We start from the raw sequence: 18,202 nt of genomic DNA, 5'->3' as shown, positions 1-18,202 counted from the left end.
AATGATTTCCAAATTTTAAAATTTTAATTTTAATTTAAATAGTTTTTTTTTTAAATTTTCATCGACTAGTTTTGGTGAAATCTATGAAAGCATATCACATCCATCTACCGTTTTACCATAAAACCAATTTTAAATATGCCTACTTTTGAAATCATTTATTTATTTTAGAAATCAGACAAACCCCCCTAAAATTATCAGAATTGATTTAAACTTAGTTAAACTTCATATATAAAAATTCATTCAAGCCTTTTACCCAAAATTGCCCTAGCTCACGTACATCCTTAATGTTTATTTGCTATTCAAAATTAGATTCGATCGACATTTAACACCGGTCATGGGTTAGGAGGAGGGTGAGAGGGGTGTACCTAAGAAAGTTGTATTTAGATATAAGAAAGAAATCTCATTTTTACCCTTTTTTTTCTGAAAATTTTTGAATAAAATTTGACATACATTCATTCGATTAAAAATTTTAAAGGTTACCGAACTTATTTCGAACTACACTTATTTATAACTACACCTTCTCGTATATCCAAAAATAAATTGTATTTCGACATTTTCTAAACTAAATCCATTATTTAAATTAAAAAATTGAGAAAATAAATTATAAAATATTATACAATATCTATAAAAGTATTACATTACAAAATTAAGTTGACGGTAGAATCACAGTGATCCAAGTAATATTTTTTATGTTTGTGATAAAATAAAGAAAATATTGTTTTAAGTTTTAAGGAAATTAATGATTTTTACTTTTAAATACTTATAAACACAAATATTAAGGAAGTTGGACTAAATGTAAGTCTTAATCAATTCTGAAAATTTTAGTGGTGGTTGACCGATTATTTCAAAAAATAAATGACTTCAAAAGTTGGCATATTTAACATTGGTCATATTAAACGGTAGATGGATGATATGTTGTCATAAATATCTCCAAAACTAGTCGGTGGTTATTAAAAAAAATATTTAAAGTTTAAACATTAATAAAATTTAATAAAAATATATATTTTCAATTTTGATGGTGAATTACGTTAGAAAATGGCAATATAAGATCAAAAGTAAAAATAAAATTTGTTCGATACCTGAAGTAATTTTTCAAAATATCGAAAATTGAAAATTTTGTTTATTTATTTAGCTTTCGATATTTCGAAAACCAAGGCAGATATCGAAAATTTTTTTTCATATTTTTCGTCTACATTCATGAAGTTATAACAAAATTCATCATAAAAGTTGAAAATAAATTACAAATAATTTCAACCACAAATACCTTAACCATTTTTGGAATGGACAAAAATATTTCATAAAAAATTTTTTGTTTCGTTTTTACACCTTTAAAACAATTTTTTCTGATAAATCTCGGTTGAAATTTCTCAGGCAAAATGATGACAAATGGAAGAGTGTGGCATGGAAGAATTGTGACGAATTTTATTCGTTTATTTTAAGAAAATGATACTTGGATCTCTATAGTTTTACCATCGTTATGTTTTAGTAAAATATAATATTGGCGCCATGTGACGTACAGTTACATTGTTTTGTGACAGTGTACTGTTCTGTACTCTACAGTAAAGTTATTGAACTTTTTTAACGTTACCCAAGACTGGGGGGTTTTAATAATTCATAACTCATTTAAATATTTTAGTGCAATAAATGAGAATGCTCTTTCTTATTGAGCTTATTTATACCTGGTTTGTGGTTTAGGTGAGCCATATCATGTGTATAGGTTGGACCACTAAACTTGGTACATAAATCGTAAAAATAGACACTATAACCTTCCTCGAGTCACGGAAGGTTATAGTGTAGCACTTGTCCAGCATCTTCTTAAGCAGTCAAGCTGCACTTCAGAACGTTGAGGAGTCAAGATTTTAATCAAGAATAGTCTACGAATTCTTTGAACTGAACCGCCTGATAAAACTTTTGCACGGGGGGGGGGGGGGGGGGTGGTATCGTCTCAAACACATCGAGGAGTGGCTACAACAAGGCCATCTTTATTACTAGGACTTTGCGCAGGGTATAATCACAGCTAGACTATTCGACTGTGCTTGACTGAAACTCACTAGAACACAGTTGAGAAGACTGTTGGGACTCTTGAAAGGACGCTATTGATTGAGATACCACCTTCATAACTTGGGGATTTCTAATTATTCCACTTGTAGAGCCTGTATAAAGGACAAAGAAACCTCCATACATGTTATTTGCATCTGTAGAAACTTGCAGGGTTTTATGTTTAGAATATTTGGGTCCAAAACCTTGAATCCAGTAATCCTGAATCCTAAATCGACAGAATCATATAGCTTCATTATTTTAAAATAGGACATCTTACCTGTCTTTCCTTCGGGTGAAAAACTGTTCTCAAGGAGGGCACAGAGGATCCCTTGGAGCTAGAGACCCATTTGCAGTAACCTTTCTTGTATGATTATTATTATTTTTTGGTTCAAGAATATTTTTAGATTTTCAAAGAAAGACCAAAATTTTCTTGATACAAGGTAAAAAATTCTGCAAATACAAATTTTTCTGACCTCAAGTAAATTTCAACTCATTTAATGACGAAATTTTTCATCATAAATAAATTTCTTGCGTCAGAAAATCCGGTTTTTCTTTATATATTGACCAGAATTTAGTTAAAAATATGGTATTATACAAAATATTAATGATTATGATCTAAACACCACTTAAGTCAACTTTTAGAATTCCTTAAAAACAGTAAGGAATTTCTCTAGAGTTGGAAAATCATCCCAAAACCTTTCTGAGCAAGATAAAATAACGAAGCCTAAGAATTTCAAAATTTTGGAAAACCGATAAAGTTTACCTTTTAGGTACTGTCTTGTTTTCCACACGATTATACCCTACATGATTTGTTATATCTATCTTTTCCTTTGCATGTCAAACGAAAATTCAATAAAGTGTATGAAAGGAATATAATTTTTTAAAGCTTTCGAGTTTTCTATAAAAAGACACAAACAGGCGGAAACATTATCACAAATGGATTAAAACATCGACAAAACTTCTACTTTTTCACTATTTCTACAAATCTACCACTTACATAGAATAGGAAATAGCAAGAAATTTTATTAATCGAAATCAAAAATAGCATTATTGCAAATTATATCTTAAATTCAATATTTCTATTCAGAAATGAACATTTTTAATCGTCATCGTAAAAGCCATCCTGTAAATGAATGAAATATTCATAATTTTTTATTATTCATAACAATACCATAACTATGTTACGTAATCATGTTCTGTAAAATTGATATTTCTATCGATTACAAATATTGACATGATTCGTTTTCAACCACAGATAGGGGAGAGTAGCCTATAATCGAACTCCTAAAGATCCCCCATAAAATTATTTAAAGTTCGGAAAAATGCAAAATTTTCAGTTTCAATCCTGAAAAACAATATGAAACATCAAAAATTTTAATGTTGCAAAAGTTCTTATATACTTTGCGGGACTGAAAGAGAGACTTAACATATGAGTGTAATTTAGCAGAGGTCTCTTTCCCCCTCATACAGAGTATATATATGCAAGCACTTAAGTTCGTACATCCTTAGCCAGGAAAATTTTGATTTTTTTTATATGAAGTTGGACTAAGTATAAATCAATTCTGAAAATCTTAGGGGGGCCCGATAATTTAAATAAATAAATGACTTCAAAAGGAGGTATATAAGATGGATGATATTTTCATAAATTTCTCCAAAACTAGTCGGTGGAAAACTTTAATAAATTATTGAAAGAAGAAAAAACTCTTTGTGCCCAACTAATTAAGGATGTATGAGGAAGGTAGTGGGGACACATTTAAAAAAAAATAAATTTTGATGGTGAATTATACAATAGCTTGACAATATATGATGAAAAGTAAGAATAAAAATTTCTCAATATGTGGGGTAATTTTCAAAATATCGAAAATTGAAAATTTTGTATAATTATTTAGCTTCGATATTTCGAAAACCAAGACAGATAAATTGAAAATAAGGTACAAATAATTTAGAACCTAATAAGTCTAAAATTGCCTTGCCGCTCGTACTACCTTTACATATTTATTAAAAAAGAAGGTCCTGCGATAAAAAAAATAGGCTAAAACGCTATGGAACGTTGTTAACGATTGAAAGTGGCCATTTTTGTATTTTTTCGAATTTAAAATGATTTATATTTCTTCCCCTATATTATAATAATTTAATCCTCTTAAAAGAGAAAATACAAGTTATTCTGATACATGTATGAAATAGATAAATTATGAAATATAAGGATGAAATGATAATTTTCGAGAGCAACAAGGCTGACTGACTGGCTACTACTGTTGTTTTGTTTTTGATCAGTTCACTATAAACTATAATATATACAATACATATATTAATAGTGGTGGATGCCTTATTATAAAACAAGTGAAAACAAACAATTGACTGAGTTAATTGTTGAAATACCATGTATATACAGTATTTATTACTCTGTTAAATTACACATATATACATGTCACACATATATAACTTATATTCCCATATAATACATACTATACAATTTGCGCATAATTTGCGCTCTCATGGGTAAACAGTGATGTTAACGAAAAAATGTTTCAAATGAAAGTTGTTTATTTTTTTATAAGAAACATTTTTACATTTAATCTTTTGTTCTATCTTTAACGGCTTACAAGATTGGTCCTACGGACCCAAGACCCAATTGACCTATGTTGTTTATTTAAGAACTTGACCTCACCTTTTACGTCCTAAGCACGCTCTGAAAATTTCAGCTTGTTATCTATTTTCGTTTTTGAGTAATCGTGATGACAGAAGGACAGACAGCAGACAGCAGATGGTAGACGACAGACGACAGACGACAGACGACAGACGACAGACGACAGACGACAGACGACAGACGACAGACGGCAGACAGACAGATAACCAGAAATGAACTAATTAAGTGATTTTATGAACACCTATACCAAAATTTTATTCATAGAATCAATATTTTTAAGCGTTACAAACTTGGGACTAAACTTAGTATACCTTAGTATATTTCATATACATGGTATAATAAATACCAAATATTATATTTTCATTTTCATTATTAAATTTTCCATTCAAATGATTTTCTCTTGATATATATACATAAAATTTTACATCTATTAATAGAATTTTCCATAGAATTTTGTTTTTATATACATATTTATAAATTTTCAATATAGAATATATGTTTTATTTTATATATTTGAGTACAAAAATGGAACTATATTTGAGTTCAAAGGAATACTCGCTTTGTTCGTTACCGTTTATCAAAAAAACGTATCAATATAAGACCAATGCTAAATTGACACGTAATGTGTACCACTTCGCTTCTGGAAACTAATTTCTATAAATAATTCGTTGTGTGTAATCAAAATCATGAAATTTTCATGAAGCTAAAAAATTTCAGTCATAAAATTTGTGTGAGGTTGGAATATTTGCAAGATCGTTTAAACGAGAATAACGGACTGCCCGACTAAGTAAGCTAAAAAGTGATCACATTACTGTCTGTCAAGTAGATTTTTCTCTTTTGACATCTGAGACAAGAAGTTAAAATTGGCCCAATGCGTCGCTTATTAAGTGGCTATAACTTCAAAATATTAAAGCTTACGACTTAAATAAATATTAGGCTACTCGGTGAGTCTTTGGGAAATATATTCATCATTTAATTCGTACCTATTGCATAAAAGTAGAAAGAACGTTCGTCTGGTTATGACCACGGTTAATACCACGAGAGCAAGTAAAGAAGCCGATGATCTCATGTGTGTCACCTTCGGTTCGCATGATCAACGATTTTTTTTTGAATTGTCTCTTAATCCATAAGCGGAACAACGCCCTATCAATAATCACAAGTATTAGAATAAAACAGCTTTGACATATAAATTACAAACAGAAATAAATATAGAATAATTTTTAACGATGAATATTTAAATATAAAGTTTAATATATTGTTTATTTTATTTTATATTTCAAATTAATTTATAAAATAAAAACATCACATCCATGGATTTATTTTCATATCTACTTAAAATAAATAAATATAATAAAATGGTTTGTTTATTTATTAAATTCAATCATGTAATTTTTATTATTCTGTTTCTCTTTTATTAAATTTAATTATATTATTTATTTATATTATTTATTATATAATAGGTAATATTCATGATTTTTGATGTTATCCCCCAAAAAAGGGCCGTTATAAGTTTGACTGCTATGTGTGTCTCTCCGTCTATCTGTCTGCCTGTCTGTCTGTGGCATCGTAGCGCCTGGACGGGAGGCGGATTTTGATTTTTCATTCAACCATTACGCAATATCTACATTCAACCATTTTAATAGTATTGTTGTAAATTGCAATGGTTTCTTAATATACATTTTTTTTAAATTCAACTCCAGCTAAAACCCAGTGTAAGCCTGTCATCGTAATTCTTTTTAATGATTTCCCCACTACATAAAACAATTACCCTGTATTTGTTTTAAATTAACCAATCCTTTCTGTATAATTTCCATTAATTAAGTGGTTATTAAATAAATTAATTATACAAAATGTTAATTAGGTATAGGTAATAATAATTATCATAAAAATGCAATCATTAATCGATAATCAATAAATATATAAAATATTTAATTAATAACATAAAAATTAACGATACGATAAGGTGAACTAAACGATAATGTTACCTCTCTATCTAAGTACCTCTAGTATAGAGTCATAGAGAATAGATATGTATCTAGTTACACGTGTTTAGTATATATTAAATATATATGTCAAGTGGTCATACCATCAATTCAAATCGATTCTGTATTGACTAGGTAGGTTAGGCTAAGTTAAAGTGACTGTCCTGGGGGTGAGACACACTTGGAGCATAGATTCCGATGGCATACCGATATGTGGTCCAGGGACACTAATCCCATTTGATCCATTTGGAGTAGTGATGAGCAAAATTAATCTTGATCAAGATCAAGACCAATATATAGACGCTATCTATATGAACTAAGATCAAGGACAAGACTCAACTCTGCAAGACCAAGACTTATTCGCGCAACACCAAGGCTCATAGCGAGACTTTTACCAAACTTATTTTTGAAAATAACTAAGGCTCTAGAGAATTTTTCAATGTGCTATAATATGCAGTGTATCGCATTTACGATGAAGACACTTTCATATTTTCGTTATTTATTGGAATATCGATTTGAACTTTCGCACAATCATACAGGGTGATGGATCACACTTTTTAAGATACTTAACTGAAATCAGAATTCTAAACTCAGCCTACTACAAATAAACAAATAGGACCGATTCTTAATATTTTGTCTAGCGTCAGAGATTGTCTAGCGTCAGAGATATCGAAAAACAAACTATTCGAAAAAGTTGTTTTTAATAATATTTTATACCCATTTACCGATTTTCACGACAAAATTTGCATTTTTAATTGTTTAATTATTTTGGCCTTTACTCAAAATGATTACAAGTTTATTGAAATATTTGAATACACTATTAAATTATCAATTTGTCCAGTTTTTACATTCCATAGCACACTAGTTACGAAAATTTATTTTTTAATTTTATAACCTATGGAATATAAAAACTGAACAAATTGATAATTTAATTTCATGTATTCTTCAAATATTTCAATAAACTTTTAATGATTATGAGTGTAGACCAAAATAATGAAAAAATTAAAAATGCGAATTTTGTCATGATAATCGTTTAATGGGTATAAAAAAAGTATTTTAAGCAACTTTTTCTAATAATTTTTTTCGATATCACTAACCATCTCTGACGCTAGGTAAAATATTAAGAATCCGCATGTACATGCATGTAGGCTGAATTTAAAAATCAGATTTCAGTTTAGTATCATAAAAAATGTGACCCAACGCCCTTTACGACTTTGCAAATTTTCCAGTCGATATTTCTATAAATAACGAAAATATGAAGGGGTCGTAATGATTATTAAAAGTAAAACTCTAAAAATTCAGAAATAATACAATAAAACTCAATCGAAACTAAAAATTTCAAAACATGGTTAATGCAAGATCAAAAACAAGGCTAGATTGACCAAAACCAAGATTGATTTTATTTTTTCAAGACTGAGACACCACTCTGCAAGATCACACTCATTTTTGCAAGACCAAGTTAAAAAACTAACTAAAAATTTTCTTTTGGTTTCCAGTATTTGTTGTCTAGACATTATACAAATGAACACATTTTAAAACTGTATGATTGACATACTATTTGATAATAAATCGTATGATAACGTGTAATATCAAGATAATAATTCCATCGTTAAAATTTAACGCCTTTTATATGCATGCGCGAAAGAATATAAAATATTGTTTTTGTCATTTATAAGTAAATATATATACAAGCAAGATTTTTATTGTATTAGAAATGGAGTTTTTTTTTTTTACATATTATTATATGAATCTACAAAATAAACAAAATAGACAAGAAAATACGATTCACCCTTAACTGGCATCGTTAAACAAATATATTCTTAGTCCAAATAAAATTTACTGTTGTGGTTCTATAGTTTTAAGAAGACTCATAAAGATGAGTAAAGAGTATGAAAGAAAATTAACCATTGCGATATGAATTTTCTATGTAATATTCGTTTAAAAAACTTGACAGAATGTGAATAGAAAAAATGAAAACAAACAATTGACTGACTTAATTGTTGAAATATCATGTATAGACAGTGTTGATGACGCAATCGTATGTTTTTTGACGTCACATAAATAAAAAAATATATCCACTTTTAAATAGCCACTCACATAACTGATATTCCCATATTAATACATACTATAAAATTTGCACCTAATTAGTGCCCTCGTGGGTAAACAGTGATGTTTACAAGAAAATGTTTTGCACAAAAGTTGTTTATTATTTTATAAGAAACATTTTTTACATTAAAACTTTTGTTCTATCTCTAACGGTTTACAAGATGGGTCCCACGGAAGACCCAATTGACCTATATATTGCTCACTTTTTACGTCCTGAGTACGCTATTAAAATTTCATCTTGATATCTCTTTTCGTTTTTGAGTTATCGTGTTGACAGACAGTACCAATAAAGAGTTAACGTGCAAAATCATTTTATGATTATTAAATAAATAAAAAAATATTAAAAAAAAAAAATTCTTATTAAACTTGATGTTATGAACAGAAAAAGAAAAAAAAAACATTTCTTCAATATTATAGAAAAACTCATTATATTTATGGTGAAAATAAATGTATATATTCGTACGTACTCGTAGCACGAATAAATACTCGCACTCACCAAACAATACTTATGGCTACGACTATTGTAGCTTAATTAATTTTTATTGTTTTCTTTATATTTATTTCTATAAGAGATCCGTACCAAAACAATGCACATCTTCAAGTACAACCTCAATAATAGCCTTGTTGGACGTTACCAAAAAGAGTAAGAAAATATTATGCTTAGGGTAGCGGGTTCGATTCCCGCCGTCGCAACAAAATTAATTTAATTAATAGTTGTGATGGGCTAGTGTAGTGCATGATATTTGCATGGAAGAGGTGCACTCAGCGTCTGAAATTGAGGAGCGGATAAATTAAATTATCAGCGGAAAGGTGGTAAAACACATATCTGGTATCACAATGGGTTCTATAGCCTAAGTGTGTCCTTCGTGGACAGCCAATATAACCTAACCTAACCTAACCTATTTAAAATAATAAAACATTGGAAAAGTTTAATAACTTTTAACGTTTAATAACTAAACTATAATAACTAATAAATTGTTATTAGTTTAGATTTTGACAGTAATTTGGCTAATTTGCTAGTTTGATGGGTTGAAAATGATGTAACTCCTTTTAAAGCCAATTTAATTCGTTTAAAATTAATGTGGTAATGAAAAACGTAGTGTGATACGTAAGAAAAGTAGCTCTTACTCACGGGCGTAAATAAAAATATTTTTTAAATACAAATTCATAAAATCAATGATGATAACTATTTCTCTAAATGTTAGATTTACAGATCTTTGAATAAATTATTATTTAAGCGATTTTCTAAAACATGACTGATTATCAAAATTTCCAGTTTCTTAATATTAACAGAAAAATTTTAAGTTTGATTTTTCTTCTCTAAGTCTGATTTTCAAAAAAAATTTTGATAATTGGCTATATTATACGTGAAAAAATTGCAGGAAGATTGCAACTTCCAAACAGGTTGAAAAATAGTTTTATGCAATTAGTTTTCTATTCCATTAGTCAACTTTTTTATCAACTAATTTTTTCGCTAATGACTTTCTTTAAAGTAAACCCGACAATATGGAGAAACTGTGTTTCCAGTAATTCCAATCTCACCTCGGTTAACATCTTAATGGTCTTTATTAAACTTATCTCAACTTTATCAATCTTTCAAAAGCCAGGTAAAATGAATCATAGAAATTTTCACCTCGTTATGAGCTTTCAGTCATTATCTCTTTAATACGAAGCCCTTGTTTAAAAAACAAGTTAAACTCATACTGAATCGATTGATATTTATTTCTATTTTATTGAGAAAACAATTTAGGTTTACATTTCAGACTTATTTTTATTTTTACATTTTATTTTTCATTTTTTTAAATCGATTTTTATAGAAAGCAATTTCCTTATCTTAGCAACGCCATCGGTTAACAAATTGTGGGATAGTTAAAACTCAAGGTTTAACTGAATATTTTTTTAAAAAGTATTTTGCTGTTTACAAAAGATAACCGAATGGTTTAGGAAAACTATTAAATTTGCATTTTAAATCGAGATAAATTTTCAAAATCAGTTGATTTGCATATAAGTTTCGACTTATTAAATTATATTAAATATTGATTGTATTCTATTATTAGTTGGCTACAAACCAAGAAAATCGGAAATTATTAAGGAATATGATCGGCGAATTGTTAAAATATATTTTTAGTAGTTTAATTCGATTTAACTGATCGGCACGCTTAAGATGGCACCAAAAAATGCAAATATTTGTAATTAAATAAAATAAAAACGACGTTAAAAAAATAAGAGATTTTTAAATGATTTACGGCTATATCACAGAAAACAATCGTCTATTTGTCAAATGGACCCTATTTTTGAATTTTATGGGTCATTGAATTGTATGGGTTTATGTTGAGATTAAATACTTTTAATACATTTCGAAACCAAAAGTCCTGTGTAATTTTCTCGATTTTTTCAATGGACTCTTAAAAACACTGGTATGGGAACAATAGTCGCTGGAATAAATTGCAGACAACATTAATTTTTTGAGTGTATATTTGAAAAAAAAAAGTCCGCCGGGAAACACTCTCCTTACCAATTTCATAACAGCAAACTTGACGATGGTAGAACGATAGTAATCCAAGTATCATGTTCCACAAAATAAAGACTTTTTCATATGGACACGATAGAAACATAATTCTTCTCTACCAAAACTTATCCAAGTGTTGTTTGACATTATTTTCCTACGGAAAATTCGAACCTTTAACTTCATGACAAATTGATTTTTAAACCAATATTTTCTTTTTAAATGAAAATGATTTAACTGAATATTGTTTTGTCATGACTACAACAATCTTATATATTATTACTCCAGCAACAGCAAGTTATTTTTCTGTCCTACCCTTACCTACTCTTATTTCTTTATAAAATTTTATGAATCACCCCTCATTTTCAAGTTTATTAGTTCTTAGTCCAGTTCCTTTTTACATTACAGTCTGCATCAAATCCGGTTGTTCTGTTTTTTCGAAGTTAAACTGGTTTATTATGTTATTCCAATGAATAATCCAAGTTTGCGACCTTGGGCACCGAACGCAACTCTGTAAAAAATCGAAAAATCCGTGAAAATTTCAGCGATTTTTGGCGATTATAACCCTAAAGGACTAGTTTTTTGGTAAAGTCTTTTCAGAATGTTTTTAAAGTAGACAAAATCTGCTACAAAATGACACGAGAATGGGCTCTGTAGACCCAATAAACCCTTTCTGAGGTAATGCCTTTCAATATTTTTCGACGTAACTTTATACATCAGTGATAGCGTCAAATCCGGTAGTTCTGATTTTTAACAGACTTGTTTATGATGTTGTCCCAGTGAATAATCCTAGTTTGTGACCTCGAGCGACTAACGAAACTTTGTCAAAAATCGAAAAAAACTGAGAAAATTTCAGCTTTTTTTCATATTTTGGCGATTATAACCCTAAAGGGGTAGTTTTTGAAGCACCATTTTAAAATGTTTTTAAAGTAGACTAGATTTGCCGAGAGACTAGAACCATCCGAGAAAAAACTGCTCAAAATTCATCATTTTTTCTAACTTCGCAATTTTTTGCAATATTTCAGACGGCGCTCGAACTACTCTAGCGGCAAGTAGTTTCACTTACCTCCGACGGAGTGTGTTAGTGTTGTTTAGGGTCAAAATTCATTCAAAGCGACACAATATTGCAAAAAATTGCGAAGTAAGAAAAAATGATAAACTTTGTAAACATTTATCTCGGAAACTATTATGTCTACAGAGACGATTCTAGTCTCATATTGTATCAAATTTAGACTACTTTAAAAACATTTTAAAAAGGTACTCCAAAAACTACTCATTTAGGGTTGTAATTGCCAAAGTTCTAAAAAAAGCCCGAAATTTTCACGGGTTTTTACAAAGTTGCGTTCAGCACCCGAGGTCACAAACTTGAATTATTCATTAAACCAACATCATAAACAAGTCTGCAAAAATCGGAACTACCATATTTGATGCAGACTACCCCGTACTTTCAAACGACAAGGTTACTGTAATATTTAGGTTTGAAGAAAAATATACTCACGGTCTAAAAATGTGCCGCTTAGGAAAAAACACGCTAGACAAATAATTTGAACGAAAAAATATTTAAATAAATTTAAATAATATGTTTATTGGGCAAACATGCTAGTTTTAACAGATGTTCTCCTAATACTCATAAATACTATTTTTAAGAAATGTTATCCTAATATTAATTTAAGAACTTTTGATTTTTTTCACTACTTTTTTACGAAAGTTTTTGGTTGTTGTTGTTTTTAACCACGGGTACAGGGTAGCCACGGGTTACGGTAACTACGGGGGCCAAATTCTGCACGGGTTAAGTAAGTGGTTAATATTAATTTTATACATATTACCAATAAAAATCAGTAATTTCATTACAACTTGCATTACATTTTTTATTTTCTCACAAATATAAAAATGTAACTTGGATCACTATCACTCTACCAGATTATATGTATGTTGTCAAAAAATAGCCTTAAGATAAAAATATAGTTTTAGTAAAGTAGTAAAACTTTTATTTGAACTCATCATTCATGTTATAAATTGTTACTTACTTTAATTTTTCATATTTTACTTTTCAAGTTTTCAACAAAACTCAATAAAACTTCTTAAAATATTTTCAAGCTAAACTGGCATATTTTAAGTATCTAACTCATTTCACTAGATTTTCAATTTTTCAAGAAACTACTTTTTAAAAAAAATGAAAAACAGTGTATATTTTTAAGAGGAAAATTATTTAAATATCTTGTATATATACTGAATCCAATATCAATGCTTGAATTATAATTGGTTGGTTGATCGGACATAATAGCAATTTGTAGGTAAAAATCTGAATATTTGATATATGTCATTTAAGTAGTACGAGCGCCAAGGCAAGTTTAGACTTGTGGTTGAAATTATTTGTACCTTATTTTCAACTTCGATAAAACTTCATGAATGCAGACGAAAAATAGGAACACAATTTTTCGATATCTGCCTTGGTTTTGGAAATATTGAATGTTAAATAATTAAACAAAATTTTCAATTTTCGATATTTTGAAAATTACTCCAGATATCGAAAATTTTATTCTTACTTTTAGTCATATATTTTCAAGTTATAACATAACCCTCCCCCCTAAAATTATCAGAATTAATTTAGACTTAGTACAATTTCATATTAAAAAAATCGAGCCTTTTATCCAAAATTGCCCTGGCGTTCGTACATTCTTGTATGCTAACTTATCGCTTATTATATTTAAAATAGAAAAAAATAACCTAACGAAGGTTTTTATAAATAAATATATCTTAAATAAAAAGATAAAACGTTCAAAAACAGAGTCAAAAGACGACTATTTATCATTTTTCAGAAATTATTCTCCCGTTCTTTACTCAATTTATGTATGATATAGATAATGGGGTTGCATTTTTTACAGTGCTCCAAAGTGACACTTAAGGTAAAAATGCGGCTCTGATAAAGAGAATCAATATTGATGCCAAATATGCATAGAGGTATTTCCCTGAATAATTACTTGAATGCATTCCAAACTCAATTGGATATTATAAATTTAATGTACAAACCTAATTGATTATCCTGTCTGTGATGAAAGGATATTACCTGTGGAACATTATAACAGACTGTATTTTTAACAAATGTATATTTTCGTGTAGCGATTTTTAACAATTTAAATTGTCGTATGTTGTCATGTAGGGTAAAAATACTTTGCTGCCACCACTGAACTCTTCTAAATCTCTGAATTCGGGAAGAGTCATATTTGAGTTGTCGTTCTGACAAAACGCTGCAAGGAATTTGAGCGACTACATGACCACTTGATAATACTAATAATTATTAAACAATATGATGGATGATTCTGATGTCGAATTGGCCATATTACCCATAAAAATGTAAAACTAAACTTGATACTATGACAAAATTTGAAAGTGAAATTAAAATTGATTTAAAAACGAAGAAGTTATAAGCAATCAAAGATTGCATTCAATGGTTGCCCATTTCCTTTTAGCAAAACAAAATTTTATATGTAATCTCTTTGGTGATACTCACGTATGACGTCACGAATCTTCCTCTTTATAGAATTAGGAAATTTAAACGTTCATATCTTGCATAATAGTAAAGATTTTTAAAAACCAACTTAACTTTTCTATTCGTATCGTGAGAGTTCTTCATCTGAAATGATTTTAAAAAAATTAGCCCGACCCCCTATTGTTTATTTTAATTTGTTCTATATACAGTTGTAAATAATACAACCTGTATAAAAGATTTTACAATAATAAAGTTAGCATACAAATGAACAAACAAACAGTTTTACTTTGATTCAAGTAAAATGTATTCAAACAATCCACCAATCATGGCAACCAACGCAAAGAGATGTTAAATTAAAATCACCCTTGTGTGGATATTATTAAATGCAATTCATTTTCATTTTATTCAGATTGTTCGTTTAACCTTCTATTCTATCTAACGTAAACTATTCTCGTTCTTTGTATACGTGTTTATTTTTTCAATTAACAATTGACCTTCTGGGTCTATCTATGTAAAAAAAACGATAAACAAGCTAAAAACAAGTGAAAACGAACAATTGAGTGAGTTAATTGTTGAAATACCATGTAAGAACGGTGTTGATTACGCATTCATTTATTTTTTACGCCATGTAAGTAAAGAAAGATAAACAAAAAAACACATACATAATATATGCAACGTATAAATTAAAAAAATAAACAATAGGTGCCTGTAAATACATACTATATAATGTTTCTAAGTTAATTTGCACCCTCACGGATAAACAGTGATATTTACGAAAAAAAGTTTCAAGCAAAAGTTGTTTTTTTTATTTAAGGAACATTTTTACATTTTTACTTTTATTGTATCCCCAACGGATTGCAAGATGGGTCCTACGGATACGGAAGATCTTAACATATGTTTTTCATTTACGAACTCGACCTCACTTTTTACGTCCTGAGCAAGCTATAATTTCAGCTTGATATCTTTTTTCGTTTTTGAGTTATCGTGTTTACAGACAGAAAGACGGACAACCGGAAATGTAGTAGGTAATTAGGTGATTTTATGGACACGTATATCAAAATTTTGCTGGTAGGCATCAATATTTTTAAGCATTACAAACTTGGGGCTAAACTTAGTATACCTTGATGTATTTCATATATACATGGTATAAAAATATAACCAAGCTAAGAAATAGTGAGATGGTAGAATTTATTTACTGCAGAAGAATGTACGAGCACCAGGGCAATTTTGGATAAAGTCTAAATTCTATGCTAAGTCTAAATTCATTCTGAAAATTTTAGGAAGGAGTTGCCCGATTATTTAAATAAATAAAGGACATTAAAAGTAAGCATATTTAAGTTTAGTCTCATGTTACCAAACGTTAGATGGATGATATATTTTCATAGATTTCGCCAAAACTATTCGATTGAAATTTAAAAAAAAACTATATAACTCGCTTTTGATATTTCGAAAACCAAGGCAGATATAGAAAAATTGTATTCTTATTTTTCGTCCATAATTCATGAAGTTGTAGCAAAATTTATCATCAAAGTTGAAAATAAGGTACAAATCATTTCAACCACAAGTCTAAATTTTGTACACACTGTAGATTATATTTATTGCATATTGTGTATTAAGTATGTACTGTATGTACTAAACACATATCAAGCTAAATAAAAACATCTAAACAGAAATACAGCCAGCCATAATAAATAAATGTAATGACCTAGTTTTAAGGTAGTTTAATAAAATTTACATAAATTTAATTGCTTACTTTTTTAATAATATGTATAGTTCTACGATAGACGAACGAATAGACCAACCTCTTTTTGTGTACTACGTACGTAAAAAAAAAACCTATCAACACATTAAACTGGAAAACAAGACTAGGAGCTAAACGAACAAATGAAAAATATGTGTGTTTATTTACGAAAATTTTGTATATTAAATTGCACGTGAGAAATTTTTGCACCCCCAAAGTACCCCTAGATAATCATCGAAAAAAATTTTCCAATAAATCCAAAAAAAAGTGGTTTGTTAATTCAAATTGAATAAAAGTTCAAATTGAATGAACAAACTCACAAAAAGCTAGACTTTTGCTAGCTATTACTTTTAAAAATGTTTTACCGTTTACATAAAAAACTGTTATCAATATTCCTTTCCAATGTTATAAGCTTTAAAATCATACCAAAATTAAGAACTGTGAATAAAAAGGAAAAACTTTTTTTGGTAAAAACACTGACTTTGATAGCTAATTTCTCATAAACCGTACAGAGTATAGATATGAATTTTTCACAAAAGACATATCAAAGGAAGATTAATTGATAAATAACATTTCAAATCTGTAATAATCATTTTCAATTTTCGGTAACGAAATAACTTAAAGAATTGGAATGGAATTGATAACAAAAGTTTAAAATTTTATTTATGAATTATCATCCTTGTATAGGTCTTTTGTGAAAAATTCATATCGATTCTCTGTACGGTTTATGAGAAATGTGCCTTTTTTTGGTAAAAAATTCATAGTTTATTTCTCATAAACCCCGTACAGAGAATCAATATGAATTTTTCACAAAATACGTATAAAAATGATGATTGATTAATTGATTAATAATATTTCAAATTTTTTTAAATCATTTTTTCGGGAGCGAAATAATACCTTAAACTGTATGTAACTTTTGTATCACATTTTTAAGAATTTTACGCTCTATAACTCCTTGTCTAATTCACACATGAATAATGATTTACAGCATTTATATAGGTATCTAACTATTAAATTCGAACAATATAGAATTTAAATCAAGAATGGTATGCATACTGCACTTTGCGTATATGTATATTCGCTACGTGCAAAACCGAATTCAGCGCTGATAGTATGGACGAAGAAACGAAGCACAAAAAGAATCAAAGTTCGAAAAATTCGCCTCCTTGAGTTTGGACTGATTATATGACGAATTTTCTCGAAAATTCCAGGAGGCAAGGGAGATACCGTTGCACCAGGTACCTTTGAGACCAATTCTGCCACTATATTCGCGTCTAGCGACTCCAAAAATCTCGTGTGACGAGTTTGGAGCGATTTTATAACAAATTTCCCGAAAACTTCACTAGACGACATGAAATCATTTACCCTAAGCACCAGGTACCTCTGAGACCAATTTTGTCACAATATTCGTGTTCAGCAACCCCAAAAATCCCCGCATAACAAATTTGAAATCATTTTCATCACTATTAACTGAATTGTGAATTTAATATTAACGGTAAATTTAAAATGCATATTAATTTTGCAAATTGTATATTTTTAATTTCTTATAAATCAGACTAGGTCACAAAATTTGCTGACACTCTAACGAATCGAATGCCGAAAACAGCATTCAAATCCGACTTACTGCTCAAATTTTTCGAACTTTATTCCTTCGTTTCTTTGCCTAGTAGAAATATTGGTATCATCTATG

This window comes from Chrysoperla carnea, chromosome 3, assembly GCF_905475395.1.
Source record: "Chrysoperla carnea chromosome 3, inChrCarn1.1, whole genome shotgun sequence".
Taxonomy (NCBI): domain Eukaryota; kingdom Metazoa; phylum Arthropoda; class Insecta; order Neuroptera; family Chrysopidae; genus Chrysoperla; species Chrysoperla carnea.
This window is presented reverse-complemented; position numbering follows the sequence as displayed.